At 58.4% G+C, this 14,803-nt stretch overlaps 1 long non-coding RNA gene across 1 annotated transcript; it reads left to right on the forward strand.

Moving 5' to 3' along the window:
• The first annotated feature begins 367 nt into the window (after window positions 1–367).
• On the forward strand, window positions 368–11,330 carry LOC147348875 (uncharacterized). Its single transcript, XR_015150249.1, has 2 exons — window positions 368–5,065; window positions 10,162–11,330. It is a non-coding gene; the product is annotated as an uncharacterized LOC147348875 (long non-coding RNA).
• The last annotated feature ends 3,473 nt before the right edge of the window (window positions 11,331–14,803 follow it).

Below are 14,803 nucleotides of genomic sequence, written 5' to 3' on the forward strand. Positions count from 1 at the left end.
CGTCCTAATTAAATAGCCGGGACTCTCGCGGCCTGCTGTCAGAGAGCCGCGCTGGGGGAGGGGAGGGCGCAGATGCTGCCCTTGGAAGGCGGGGATTAGCGGCTGCGGCTCTTTGATGGGGCCCGCGGCGCCCCGGGCCGGGGGAGGCTTCCGTCGCCGCTAATTAGGGCCGAGCCGCCCCTCCTGTCCTGAGGCACAAATCCATATTCAGGCGCTGGGGCGGGGGGCCTTCCTGTGCACGGGGCGGAGACCGGACCCCCGTGCGTGTCCCCCTGCCCCCACCAGCTCCTGGCCACCAGCCCGCTGTCAACACCCCACCGCAGACGGAGGCCCTGCTCAGCAGCCCCGCGGTGGGGAGGGGGGGCACCCGGCCCCAGAGGGAGGCTGCAGAGCTGTGTCCGGTCCGGGGGTGCCCTGAGGGATGGCCGCTGAGTGCCCTCTTCTCTGTGCTGCGCCTTACTATGGGGTGGCCATGCCCCAGCGCTTCCTGTGGGTGGATGCCTTAGGTGGGCCAGGCCCTGGACACAAGGCCTAAGTGCACCAGAAGCCGGGAAGTGGAAGGAAGGAACGCCGGGCTGGGAAAGAGGGTGTTCTGGAAGAACAGTCTCTGGTCAGAGTGTGCGGGGGGCCATGACATGAGCCAGGTGTACAGGGGCCAAAGGAGCCCCTCCCACTGGCCTCCGATGCCAGACCCCTGACCCCAGGTCTCGGGGCAGAGCCCACGTGCCCAGGACCCCACAGACCCACCCTGAGAACAGGGACCACAGCTGGGGTGGGGGAAGGCAGAAAACAAGCCCTCCAGCCCCACGGAGAGCAGCCCTAAAAGCGCTCAGACGTGTCACAAGGGGCCAGGCCCTCCAGCCCCACGGAGAGCAGCCCTAAAAGCGCTCAGACGTACAAGGGGCCAGGCAGTAGGTAGGAGTATCGAGGAGGATCCCGCCCTCAGGTTCTTAACTCCAGGTGGTCCTTTCTTGTTTATCCACGTATTTATTCTGAAACTCTGTTCCCTGGAATTAAAGTTCCAGTTTTCCATGCGGTGTGTGTGTCACTCAGTCGTGTCCGACTCTTTGCGACCCGTGGACTGCAGCCCGCCAGGCTCCTCTGTCCATGGAATTCTCCAGGCAAAGACACTGGAGCGAGTGCATTGACCACATTTGACTACACTGTGTTTGGGCATATTTTTTCCTGTACTCATATTGATGTGGGCTTTCTGAGCTCTTGAAAACTATAAATTGGTGTGTTTGATCAAATTCAGGTAATTTTTAGCCATAACTTCTAAAAATGTATTAAAATTTTTTAATGTCTCTTGTATTTTCTCTCTTCTCCTTCGAGCTCTCCAATATCACATCTCTCAGACTTTTGATACTATTCCATGCGTCCCTGAAGCCCTTTCTTTTATTGTTTTTTTTTTCTTCCTTTCTTCCCTCTTCTTCAAAATGGATAATTTCTATTGATTTCTCTTCAGGTTCACTAACTTTTCTTTGTAGTTCTGTTCTACTGTTAAGCCCCTTGTGAACTTTTAAATTTCAGCTTTACATTTTTCAGTTCTAGAATTTCTCTGTTTGGTCCTTTCTTACAATTTCTGTTTTTCTACCGCAGTACCCAATCCATTTTTTCATTGTGAGCATACTTTCTTTTACTTCACTGGGCATAGTAGCCACAGCAACTTTGAATTCCCTGCCTACTCCCACATCTTGGTCATCTTGGGGTTAGATTCCATGAACTGAGAATGGGCCATATTTTCTTCTTTCTTCAGATACTGAGTAATTTGAGATTATATCTTAGACTTCGTAAATGTAACCTGTGGAGACTGGATTGAGGTGCTTTGATTTTCAGTGTTTTGATAGGCAATTAATCTGATATGGCTCAAACTGAAAAATCTTCATTTCGGATGCATCTCAAACCTCAGTTGGGGTTTTAGACCTGGGCTGGCTATTTGGAGTCTGCCCTGCTCATGTGTGGTTCAGGGCTCAGGCAGAGATTGGCACAGGATCTAAACGCAGACTTTGGGATTCACTCCTTACTGGAATCCTCCCTAACCTTTCTGTGGCTGAGTTTGCCTTACACCCCGTGCTCTGGTCTTCAAGCCACAAAGACCGTGCCTTTGTACTGGACTCTGGGTTATTTCCATGACCTTCATGGTGCAGACTCAGGGCTCTGCTCAGGCTGGATGCTATCGAAATGGAGAGCCTCCTCAGTCTAGTCTACGACTGACTCCCTTCCAGAGCCTGCCTGCTTTGGCTTGTTCTCCAGGGTCTTCAGCCGGCCATTTCTTTTTTTTAAGTCCAGTGTTTATAGTTGTTACCTTTGGAACAGTCTGGTAGGAACTTATGTGGCTGCTGCTGGACTCAGAGCTTTGAGGCTTGTTTTAGAACTTTGTTAGTGATGGGTCAAAGTGGCCTTAACTCCGGGGCTGGTTAGTTCCCCTACTGAGGTTGTGGCCCTTCTGGAGTTTCCATTCAATGCCTGCGGTGTTGTTATGGACTGAACTGGTCTCCCCACCAAGATTCATAGGTTGAAGCCCCAATATGATGTATCTGGGGATAGGGTCTTTTTGCTTCGTCGCTTCAGTCGTGTCCGACTCTGTGCGACCCCATGGACTGCAGCCTACCAGGCTTCTCCGTCCATGGGATTCTCCAGGCCAGAACACTGAAGTGGGTTGCCATTTCCTTCTCCAGTGCATGAAAGTGGAAAGTGAAAGTGAATTCGCTCAGTCGTGTCTGACTTTTAGCGACCCCATGAACTGCAGCCTACCAGGCTCCTCCATCCATGGGATTTTCTGGGCAACAGTACTGGAGTGGGGTGCCATTGCCTTCTTCCTAGGGTCTTTAGCAATGATTAAAATTAAATGCAGTCATAGGCTGGGGAACCTCATCCAGTGGGTTGTGGCCTTACTAGAGGAGAACTAGAGAGCCCGATCTCAGACTTCCCGCCTCTAGAACCGTGACGAGTAAAGGGCTCTGATTTAAGCCACCCAGTCCGTGGAATTCTGTTGTGGTGACCTGAGCTGATGAACACGTGCACACGTCTCAGTCGTGTCTGACTCTCTGTCACCCCATGGACTGTAGCTTGCCAGGCTCCTCTGTCCGTGGGATTTCCCAGGAAAGAATACTGGAGAGGGTTGCCATACCATTTCCTCCAGGGATCTTCCTGACCCAGGGATTAAACTCGTGTCTCCTGAGTCTGCTGCCTCGGCAGCAGATTCTTTACCACTGAGCCGCCTGGGAAGCCCAAGCTGATGAATACAGATGTTTAAAAGGTTTCCTCTCTCTGGCTGGTCAGAGCTCCAGTGCCCCCCAGATCGATTTTCAGAGCTGTCCCATGGTGTTTCTGGCAGCATCCCCGTGAATTCCAGCCTCTTAACCTCCCCGAACCCTGGTCCTGCATCCCCAGCTCAGCATGACAGCCATGTGGGCTCGGATCTCCGTCCTGCCTGCATGCCAGAGAGTTTCTCGAGCCCTAGACAGGGCATTCTCCCAGCTGCCGTCCCTCAGGGTCAGCTGGCGCTGTCTGGTGTCTAAAAGCAGTCTTTCCACGCTTCGTATTCAGCTCTGGATTTGTCCACGGCTTGGAGCAAAGCCCCTGCTGATTCATCTGTCGTGATGGAACCATGTGTCCATACAGACCTTCACTGAACTTCTCAGAGTGGAAGCGCACACCACAGATGAGACGTGCGGTGGCTTTGCCCAGGACAGAGCCCCCTTGTAGCCAGAACCCTGATGGGAAAGAAAACACCTCCACCTCCAGGCCTCAAGGCCAGCTCCAGAGGCAACCCGTCGTGACTTCCAGCCCCACAGACCAGTTCCTCGTGGTTGCGGTGTTCCTGTGATGGGATCGTGCAGTGGGCGCTTTCTCCTGTCTGCTTCCTTTCACTCCTTCCGTCGTTGGGGACCTTCAACCACACTGGGGAGCACAGCAAGGGCCCCCCGTGGTCACTGCTTCCAGCTCTCCATCTTGCACACGCCCCAGCTTGGTGTCCCGTCACCTAGCTGTGGACATCCTGGTTATTGCCAGTCTCTGGCCATTGAAAACTGCTATAAATGTTCTTGGGCTTCCTGGGTGGCTCAGACAGTAAAGAATCTGCCTGTAATGCAGGAGAGCCGGGTTTGATCTCTGGGTCAGGAAGATCCCCTGGAGAAAGGAATGACTATCCTGTCCAATATTCTTGCCTCGGAGAATCCTGTGGGCAGAGGAGCCCCGGGCTGTCGTCCCTAGGGTCACAAAGATACACACGTCTTTTGGTGAAAGCACGTGATCATTTTCGTGAGGTCGTTTCCGAGGAGTGGAGCCCACACAGGGTGCTTACGATGTGTGCGTGTTGCTTTGTTTTGGCTGAAATTCACCTGGAAGAGGTGTCCCGCTGCAGCTGGGGGTGGCGTCTCCCTGCAGACAGAAGAGGGCATCTCTTTTTTCATACACCTTGTGGGCATTTGGACGTGCTGTTTTGTGAAACATCAGTTCAGATATTTTGCCTGTTTTTGCTCCCTCTGACTCAGCCTCTTCTTTAAAAGTGAACGTTCTTCACGTGGACGAGTCTTCAGTCGGAGACGCGTCTGGCAAACGTCACCTTTTGTCTGGCCTTCTGTCACCCTTAATAGTGCCGCTGATGAACAGAAGTTCTCAGTTTTAACGTGGTCCAATCGATCAGTTTTGTTCTTTACGGACAGCGCTGTTTGTGCCCTGTTTAAAATTTCTCTTTCACTCTTAAATCACCTCCCCACTGAGACGATTCTGAGTCGTGACCATCCTTTGTTTCGGCACCGGTCAGACGGGCGGGTTGTTTGTGCACACAAGTCGTTGGGAAGAGTGTTGGACACCTCAGGACTGATGCCTGGCCGGGTGGGAACCCAGCGGCACGCTCCCTCCAGGGTGACGCCAGGCCATGAGTCAGCTCCCTCGTCTGCAGTTCCCTGTAACAAAGAGCACCTAACAGTTCATCCGGGATGCGCGTCCCATTTCATCCTCAAGGATTACACGGCAGACTCGGCAAGTGCCTGCTAAAATCACAGCAATAGCGGGCCCCTCGCCCGCCAGGCTGAGGGCCATGACAAGAGGAGAAGACGAGGTCAGTCTCACACGGTCGCCACTTGGAAAACCCATGTGGTCAGAGGGTGGGGAAGCGGGGCTTGCCAATGACATGAACCTGGCTGTGTTTCCCTCTCTTCTCAGGGACTACATGTGCTCTGATTCTGATATTTTAAGAAATTGGCAGGGCCCTTCAAATCACAGAACAGGCTCCCCTGACTGCAGAGGCTGGTTGCCTAGTAACCTCCTCCTATGATGTCATCACCCGCCGCAGCGTCGGGGGCACCAAGACCTGGGCTGGGAGGGTCCCTGAGTAGTCCCCTGAGTAGTCCTCCCAGACAGAGGAGGGAAGGGTTCCTGTGGCTGGTCAGTGCAGGCAGGGAAGGCCCCTGGGGGAGGTGGACTGTGATCAACCCCAGCGGAGGTGGAGGAGGGCTTGGAGGTGGGGAGGAGGGGCCCAAGAGCCCTGAGGGGAAGGTGGGAATGGGGGTGTGTGGGGCCACGGACAGCATACGAACCTTGGGGGCCCGTGGGGTGGGAGCAGGGACCACAGCCACACGGACGAGGCTGGAAGAGAGGAAGGGCTTCCTGGGAGGACATCCCCTCCTCAGGGGAAAGACACCCCAGGAGCTGAATGACCACCAAGCACCCCAGCCGGCCGGAGCGGCCCCCAAGGGCTCCCGGGCTGGCAGAGCTGCTGCCAGCACCTCAGTCACTCCCCAGGGCCCACGGTGACAGTGAGTGAGAGGGTTTCTACAACGAGGGCAGCCAGGAGTCTTAGACCCCCACTTCCACCCACCCAGCCCGCTCTGGGCTCCGGGTCCATCCTCACCCACCCAGCCCGCTCTGGGCTCCGGGTCCATCCTCACCCACCCACCCTGCTCTGGGCTCCGTGTAATCCTCACCCACCCACCCTGCTCTGGGCTCCATGTCCATCCTCACCCACCCACCCTGCTCTGGGCGCAGTGTCCACTTCCACTGGGTCCTGCAGGAGCCTCGTGAGGAGGACTGGTCCTGGTCCTAATGGGAAGATGGGAACACGGAGGGTCAGCTGTGTCCCCTGCCTCAGTGAGTGCTCGGACTGCCTCCACCCAGGTCACCCAGCTCTGGGAGGAGAGAGGCTGAGGGGCCGGGCTGGGGGCCTGGCCTGCAGTGTCCCGGGGGAGAGACGGGGCCTCACAGACGGAGGTTCCCTTAGGACAGGAGCACACAGGAAGTGACCTCTGAATGAGAGGGGAGGGCTTCCAGCAAAAGGGAGTCTGAGCTCCCAAGACGGCACGTCGGGGGGTGGTGAGCTTCCTGTGGCCCCCATCCCACCCCGTGGAACTTAACCCTGGTGGGGGGCCTGGCACAGAAGCAGCTAGTCTGTCTCAGAGGGGCTGTGTTGGTCACAGAGAGAACAGGGTCACGTGGGTGAGACGGTGGGCTCCTCGAGTCTGAGTGACCAGGGGCGCCTTGCTGGGGAGGTGGACCCCCCGGAAGGACCAGCTTCCAGGGTCTCCCTGGGAAGGCCTGCGCCTTACGAGGGGCCCGTCCTGCAGGCCGGGGGCGGGATGGAGATCGGAGAGTCCAGCGCACGAAGTCATAGGACGTCTGGGGCCAATCACAGGAGCGTCATTAACACAAGCACAGCCACACCCCACGCTCCTAAAGGCTGTGCCGGCCACTGCCCCTGCTCCCGGCTCCTGGGGGAGGGGGCCTCCTGCTCTGGACCCCCAGCTGATCCCAAGCCAGCCCTGGTGCCCCATCCACTCGGGCAGAGCTCACGTCCCTCTTTCCTCCTTGCCCCGGCTCTTTCCCCAGGAAGGCATCCTCACAGTCTCCAAGGTCACCCTGAGGCCACACTGGACCCCGTGGATGGGCTGCCCCTTCCCTCCCCCCCCGCCGCCCCCGCCCAGGGCTCTGGGTCACCCACGGCCTGGGCGCCCTCTGGCCTCCTTGGCCCCTGCCGCTCCAGCAGCTGCTCACCTGTCCCCCCGTCCTATAAAGGGGGGGACCCCCAGGCCCCTCTGCCCCATAACTGCTCCTGGTTCTCAGGGTCTGGGCACCCGACATGGGATGAACTGGGACGGGCTGGGAGGCTTGGATGGGCGCCAGCCCCTGGCCATCATGGGCAGCACACACGGACCAGGACCTGGGAGCCTTGCCAACCCCCGCTGGGCCCGCTGGGCCTCCCCAAGCTTGACTGTGACACAGTGGTCCTGGCCCTGCCCCCCGTCCAGCTCCGCCACCCCTTCAGGAACGGGGGCCTGGGTGCTGTACCACCCGTGTCCGTGAGTCTGCGCCCTCTCCCGACATCCTGCCCTCGAGACAGCCCCATCACCCTGCGCTTGTGGCTGAGGGGCCCGCAGTGTGATTCGGGACCCGCAGGTGTGGACTGTCCTGGATTGTGGGCCTGGGTCCAAGGTGTGCACAGGCCTTCACGGGGAAGGGGCGGGACAGATGGAGAGCTGGGGCCTGGTGCCCCGAGGCTGGCTGTGCCAGGGGAGGCCTGGCTTTCACCCAAGGATGTTTGTGGCCTCTCGCAGCTGGCCGAGGCCCCAAACCCTCTCCCCTGGAGCCTCTGGAAGGAGCCAGCCCTGTCCACACTCTGACCTCAGCCTGGTGAGACCCGAGTCAGACCTCTGACCTCCAGACCAGGAGGTAATAAGGTCGTGATGCTTTAAGGCAGGCAGTTGGTGATAATTCATCTGCAGCAGCTGCAGGAATCTCCTAGGGGGACCCTCTGGGGGGACGGGGGTCGGGGGGGTGGGGGACCCTTGCTGGCCAGGCCCTTCCCCCTGGACCGCCCTCCTCCACTGTGTCTCTCCAAGCCCATCCCATGGCTATCGGGGAATCGGCCTGCGTCACTGCTGGAGGACAGCAGAAGCGTCCACCACCCCTGGGGAGTGGGACTCAGATATCCAGCTCAGAGGATGAGGATGGGTAGCGGTGGGGGGGTGTGGATTGGTGTCAGGGCAGGGAAGACCCCTCCGCTCCAGGGCCCTTCCTCTGCCATCCAGGCACAGAACCAGGAGGGCTGCCCCCGACCCCCCCACTCCCTCCCGCCCTCTCAGCAGCCCTGCCTCCGGCTTCCAGGGGCTGCTAGGGGTCAGGGCCACACACGGCTTCCTTGCCAGGCTGCTGCTCCACGCACACAGCCCTAATTGACGGCAGCAAAACAAACATTTGCTTTAGTGATCCACGCTGTTAGATGCTCAGCATTGTTTTAATTAAGCCTTGTGATGGATGAGTCTCAATAAAGCAGCTGTTTAGAGTATTCAGGTAAATAAATAAAAACAACATCAGGAGGGCTCCAGGCTCACCCAACTGCTGCGCGCGGGGCGGGGCGGGGCAGAACCCACACGGGAGAAAGGGAGGGGCCCGGGCTGGCGGCCTCGTGGGGGTGGGGACGGGGCTTCCGGAGGAAGGCATGGTGGGGGCTCCAGGAGGGGTGTGGGGCAGCCTTGCCTCCCCTCCCGCCCCAACAGTGTTCTCAGAGCCGCCCCCCCAAGAGACCTGAGAATAGGAAATGCCCCCCAAGGTGGAGAGCTGAGGGTGCCCCCGGGACAGCCTACCCTGGGGGACCCAGAAGCCCTGTCCAGAGCCAGCTGTGGTCACCGCTGCCAGGTCAAGTCCAAGGGCCCCCACCAGCCTCACCAGACGTTTGGACGCCAGCCAGACGGGACCAGCCTGTGGGTCTTCCTGGACAGGCAAGGCAGGCTGAGGGAATGGGGCACTGGGTGTGCAGAGGCCAGAGGGTGCCCCGACAGGTGTGGGGGGCACTCATCAGTTGCTCATTTGTTCAACAAAAGGCCCCGCCCTGCCAGTGGGGCTCTTGGGACAGGGGTGTGGTAAGGAGGGTGGAGGCCACCCAGCGTGCAAGTCCTGTGTGGGTGGGCACTGCAGGCCCCAGCGGCAGGCCCAGAGGGACTGCCTGAGGTGGGGCAAGCCAGCACGGTCTCCAGAGACATGACTGCAGGGCCAGGTTGGGGTCTGGGGGCTGTGGGGGGACACGAAGCAGCAGGAAAGGGCCCCACCCCCCCTGCCCCAGGACCCAGGGCGCCGAGTGTCCCACGAGGTGCTGGCCCCAGCCCCAGGGAACTCGGCCAGGGCTCTCCCCACCACACCTCCAGGTTACCTCCGCCTCCTCCAGGAAGCTGGCCCTGAAACCTGCCAAGCACCCTCCTCTGTCCCACAGCCTATGAGCACTGGGTCCCCGGGGTCTGTCTGTCTTTTCTGGGCAGCAGGGGTTGGGGACAAATGAGGAGGGCTGGACCACAGTGACCACGGGAGAGGCCGTCCCCTCGACAACCTGTCAGCAGAGCCCATGTGTGGGGGAACCTGTGCCCACCCCGGACATGACTTGGGATTGGTCTAAGCCAACCAGAGAGGTCTATTCCCTTTGCAACCGACTGGCCCAGAGTAACCATATGCCCTTGGCTGGACCAGCCTAGGAAGTACACCATTTGGGCTCTGGAAAAAAATGTCCTTTTTGATGAAAGAATCAAATAAGGAGAAGCAACTCCTCCCACTCCACCCTTCATCCCTTCCTGCTTTAGATGTCATGTGAGGATGTGATGCCTGGAGCTGTGGCAGCCAGTTTATGTCCATGAGGTGACAAGCCAAAGCACAAATAGTCAACATTCAAGGATGGTTGAGGGAAAGGAGAGGAGCCTAGGTCCTTGATCACATCGTTACCTCCTTCTCAATGCCTGTGACACCTGCCTTCAGACTTCTTGTTTCAGGAGCATATTCCTGAAAATTAAAATGTTAGTCACTCAGCTGTGTCCAGCACTTTGTGACCCCTGGACTGTAGCTCACCAGTTTCCTCTGTCCATGGAATTCTCCATGCAAGAATACTAGAGTGTGTTGCCATGACCTCCTCCAGGGGATCTTCCCTACCCAGGGATCGAACCTGTGTCTCTGGCATTGCAGGCAGATTCTTTACTATCTGAGCCACCAAGGAAGCCCTATTGAGGCTTAAAAAGTTACCACTAAATTGATGGCTTAAAACAGCAGAAATGTGTTATCTTAGAAGTCTGGACATTGGAAAAGCCATCTGAAATGGGTTTCGTTAGGTTGAACTCAGGTGTTGGCAAGGCTGTGCTCCCCTCCGAGGCTCTCGGGGATAATCCGTTCTCCGTGTTTTTCCAGCTCCCGTCCCGCCTTCACTGCCTGGCTCCCGGCAGCATCACTCCCACCTCGGCCTCTGTGGTCGCCTCCCCTCCCCTCTTCGTCCTCTCATCAGCTCTCCTCTCCTCCCGCTCATAAGGAGACACCTGATTGCATTTAAGGCTCCCCGAGTCCCCCAGGATAACCTCCTCATCTCAAGATCCTCGACTTGCTTGCATCCGCCAAGTCCCATGTTCCAGGGAAGCTCGTGTTCACGGGTTCCGAGGATGCAGAACTGGGTGTCTTTAGGAAGTGTCTGCAGCAGTCTGCTGTCGTGAAGCACTGAACTGCCCTGCCAAGTCTCTGTCTGAAACAGCAGGACCTTGTGGTCCTCCCCCTGCAGCCCCCCAGGTCCTCCCCCTGCCTTTTGTCTGCAGGAAAACTTTAGTCAAAGAATAAGTCTATTCAGTGAAGTGAGAAAATGCAGAAGCAAAGGAAAACAGTCAGGACAGGATAATAATAGCTTAATCATTAAGCAAAGTCAAGGACCTTTAGTTCCTTCTCAAGGGCTACACATAATATTCTGAGCCATATCCCGTGAGCTGTGTTGTAGATACTGAAATCCCACCAGGTGGAGAAGTTAACTGTATGACGACCAAACTGTAGCCACGACATGTGTGTGTGTGTGCACACGCACTCAGTCATGGCTGACTCTTTGCAACCCCATGGACTGCAGCCCGCCAGGCTCCTCTGTCCTTGGGATTTTCCAAGCAAGAATACTGGAGTGGGTTGCCATTTCCCCCTCCGGAGGATCTTCCAGACCCAGGGATCAAACCCGCATCTCCTGCGTCTCCTGCATTGGCAGGCAGATTCTCTATCACCGCACCACCTGGGGAGCTCCTGGCCACAACATAAGCTGCCACAATTCTGAAAAGTGACCTCAAGGAAACGGGAACAAACTGACCCTGAAACTGAAGGCGGATTGTACTTAATCAAGAGGACACCGATCAGACCACCGATGACCAGATTCAAGATGAGCGTCGGAGCTGCCTGCGCAGTTTCTACATGTGGCCCCCGCCCCCATATATCCCTGAAACTCCGCCTTTAAAAGCTCCTGCCCACGGACTGGCAGGCGGGTGTCGGCCGTTGGACCCGAGTCTGCCTTCCTCCCGGTTTGCTGGCCTAGGAAATAAAGTAAGTTTTCCTTTCCACCAAGCGTGCCTCTCGAGGTTGGCTTTAGAGCAGCAAGCAGCCGGACCTCCACTCTCGGTGACACGTTGGTCTGGTTTTCTGTTCCCGGAAACTGTCACTAGAGTCCTGCAGGAAGGAGAGAACAGGCCCTCTGTCCCTGGACGTGTGGGGAGCAAATAAAAGACAGAAGAAGGCTCTAGCAAAGGTAACATCCTAAAAAACTGGGGTGCATGGATTCTCGGGCAACAAGCTGAGGCGGGGAGACACATGACAGGCACTGGGAGGGCGGGTGGCCCAAATGCATCCCTGGACTCAGCCTCTGCGGTCCTTGCCCCACACCCGCCGAAGCCACCACCTCCATCCAGGGTGGAGAAGCCCTTCCTGGTGAAGCTCCCAAAGCAGGTCCTTCCCCTGCAGCAGCTTCCTCCTGGGGTCAGCCTGAAGGTCCCGCCACAAGCTCCATGCCCTCCACCGTGGCTTCATCACCAGCCTCCCTGAGCCTCCCAGCAGCCTCGCTCCATTCGTCCCCTCCTGCCCATTAACTGCAGAAATAATGATTTGCAAAATTGGGCGGAAGTTATATTAAGTAGCTTGGTGGTTAAATCTGACGCTGCGGTTATTTCTTCTCAAAGAGAATTAACTGCCTCGCTCATTGGTGAGCTCACGTCCTGCGATCAGAACATGGTAACTATTTTTACCGTAAGCCACTTCACTGGGGTCGCGCTTAAATTCCTTGCCTTGTGCAAACTTTGAGAGACTCTGGAGGGACACGCAGTCACACATCCATTAGAGTAGATCCTGCGTCCATCGGAGGACATTCCCCGGGCCGGTCAGCCCACTCCCCATAATGTCCGAGAGCAGATCATTATTGAGATGGGAGGTCGTCCTCCCTGAGGCTTAAGGACTCTGGAAGCTGTTTATAACTGCGGTGGGCTGGTGGATTGCTGGTCCTGCAGGGCCTCAGAAGGCGGGGAGAGGACGAGGGCAGAGAGGCCCCCACTCCATGCGTCCCGCCCCGGCCCACTTCCCCTCCTGGATAACGGTCCCTGTGGTCTCTGTCCCCTTCCGTAGGCAGCGCTCACGGGAGCTGCGTGTCTCCTGGGGCTGCCATAACCCATGACCGCAAAATAGGGAGTGGAAAACAGCAGAAACGTGTTCCTTCACAGTTCCGGAGGCAGGAGACCCAAGTCCAGGTGCTGGGGAGGGGGCTGTACTCCCCCCAGAGGCTCCAGGGGAGGGGTTTCCTGCCACTTCCAGCCTCTTCTTTGGCTTCGGGCTGTATCCCTAACCCTGTCTTTCCTTGACTTCCTTCTCCGGCGTGTCTCTCGTTAGCACACTTGTCGTTGGATTGAGCGCGTGGATGATCTCATCACGAGAGCCTTGCCTTAATTACCTCTGCAAAGATCCTTTCTCCAAGGGAGCTCACATGTACGGGTTCTGAGGCTTGGGTCGCATGGTCAGTTGGGGGGCCCCCGTCCTCCCCTCTGCGGGAGAGGTACAGCGACTGTCTGATGAGTGAGCAGATGAGTGCATGGTGAGGGGCTGATCACCCCCAGCCCTGGGTTTCTATGGCTCCAAGATTAAAGAAAAGAAGGAAAAAAATCTAGTCTCATCACCCACGGGAGACAGGGAAACAGGCTCCTTGAAGAGGTGTGACTGGCTCAAGGCCACTCTGCCAACTGAGGAGGGGGCAGGATCAGGACAGGGCTCTGTCCACTTTATGCAGTGGTGGGCTCCAGCCCAGGCCCACCCCTGGACCCTCGGGAAGGACCGGGAGGAGGAAGGGGATGCCTGGGGAGGACGTGAGGGAGGGTGGAGAGGAGGGGGAAGGAAGGTCCACTGTGAGCGTCTGACCGGGCATGCTGTGGTGCCCAGGGAGAAGCCCCCACCTCCCCCAGCCTCCCCAGTCCTCAGGGTGAGGCTGAGTGGGGGCTGGCAGAGCCCCGTCCTCCCAGAGGACACAGCCACCTGTGCCCGGAGGAGACGGTGCCAGGCAGGACGGGCTCCTGGAGCAATGAGGAAACACCCCTCCTGTCCCAGGCACCCCCTGAGCTCTGCACCACCTCCCCATGGCATCTCAGGGGTTTGGGGCAGCTGTTGCCCCCAGGCCAGCCGACACCCAGCCCACAGCCCTGAGAGACCCTGACCCAGAGAGCCTGCGACCCACAGAGCCTGTGAGGGAATAAGTGTGTGGCTTTTAGCAGCTGAGTCTGGGGCGACTGCTTGCCCTGCAGCTGGCAATGGTGCAGGCAGCATCTCTCAGGCAGGTGGTCCGGGAACCCCTCCGAGCGCCTGGGGGAGCTGAGGGCAGGAGGGGGCACCTCACTCTCTGCGTGGGGCCGTGTGCCCGGCTGCAGGGGGCAAGTAGGACCCAGGCCCTGGTCTTGCAGATCTGCATCCCTGCAGGACAGGGAGGCTGGAGAAGCTGCTGCTGAGCGGCCGAGCCCACGGACCGGCCCCAACAGACGCGGGCGGCAGGTCTCCACCGGGGCCCAGACTGAGGGCTGCCGCCCCGACGTGCCGCCCACCAGGGCCGTCGCGGGGCCCTTGCTCGGGAGGCCATTGCCGGCTGTCCCCCCTCTGCCGGTGGCATCCACGCCCGCACGGCTCACCCCTCTGCCCAAGCCACGAGCCCAGCACCGCTTCTCCACCGAGTCCTCCTGGTTACATGTCAATTTCCTGCTGAGAAATTGCTGCTCGTAATGGTCCCAGGTCAGAACCAGGCGCTGGCGTGTTTCAGACCGTGAGCTCATCTTACAAACCGGACACGCTGGGCCTTGGGGGAGGGGAAGCAGAAAACCTTACCCCACCTCCTCTCGGCTACCAGATCCCACCCCTCCAGGCAGGTGCCCAGAGCCGGGGGCGCGGGGTGGTCACAGGCCATCACCACGGAAACCAGGAGTGTTGCCTTTGTCCACAGCCTGTGGGGAAACCAGCCCAGGGACAGCCTCACCGCAGGACAGGGGGCGTTGGGCGGAGGTCCTCACGCCGAACAGCCGGGTCACGGGCCTCACTCCAGGCTCCCTCCAGGAGAACGGAGCCCCGCTCATCAGGGATGAAATACTGAGGACAAGACCGCTGCCCACAGACCAAGCAGAGGCCCCTCAGTGGTGGAGGGCGGCTGGGCCGATTAGCTGTGTAATCGCATCGTTTCTGCACGGCAAGCTGTGTCTGGCTTGTTAGCCTGGATTAAGCAAATCCCCGCTTAGCTGCTGGGGGAGAGGCCCCGTGCTGCCCAGGGTGGACCCAGCACCTGATTCTGCCGGGGCGTGGGCAGCGGTGGGGAGGCACCCAGCGCCCAGGGTGGAGGCTCAGCAACTAGAGCAAAGGGACGTTGGACCCCCAGGTGTCAAAGCGTCACCTGGCGGGTCTGGAAAGGCCCGGACAGACCATGCAGCCACCACCTGGCTCCAGACGAGGACACCAAGACCCAGCTGGGGAGCGGGCAGTGCTGCCCAGGTCACTGGACAGGCAGGGCTGGCCGGAGCAGAAC

Source organism: Bos grunniens, chromosome 21, assembly GCF_055505025.1.
Source record: "Bos grunniens cultivar Pamir isolate PY7600 chromosome 21, Bosgru_T2T1.0, whole genome shotgun sequence".
Taxonomy (NCBI): domain Eukaryota; kingdom Metazoa; phylum Chordata; class Mammalia; order Artiodactyla; family Bovidae; genus Bos; species Bos grunniens.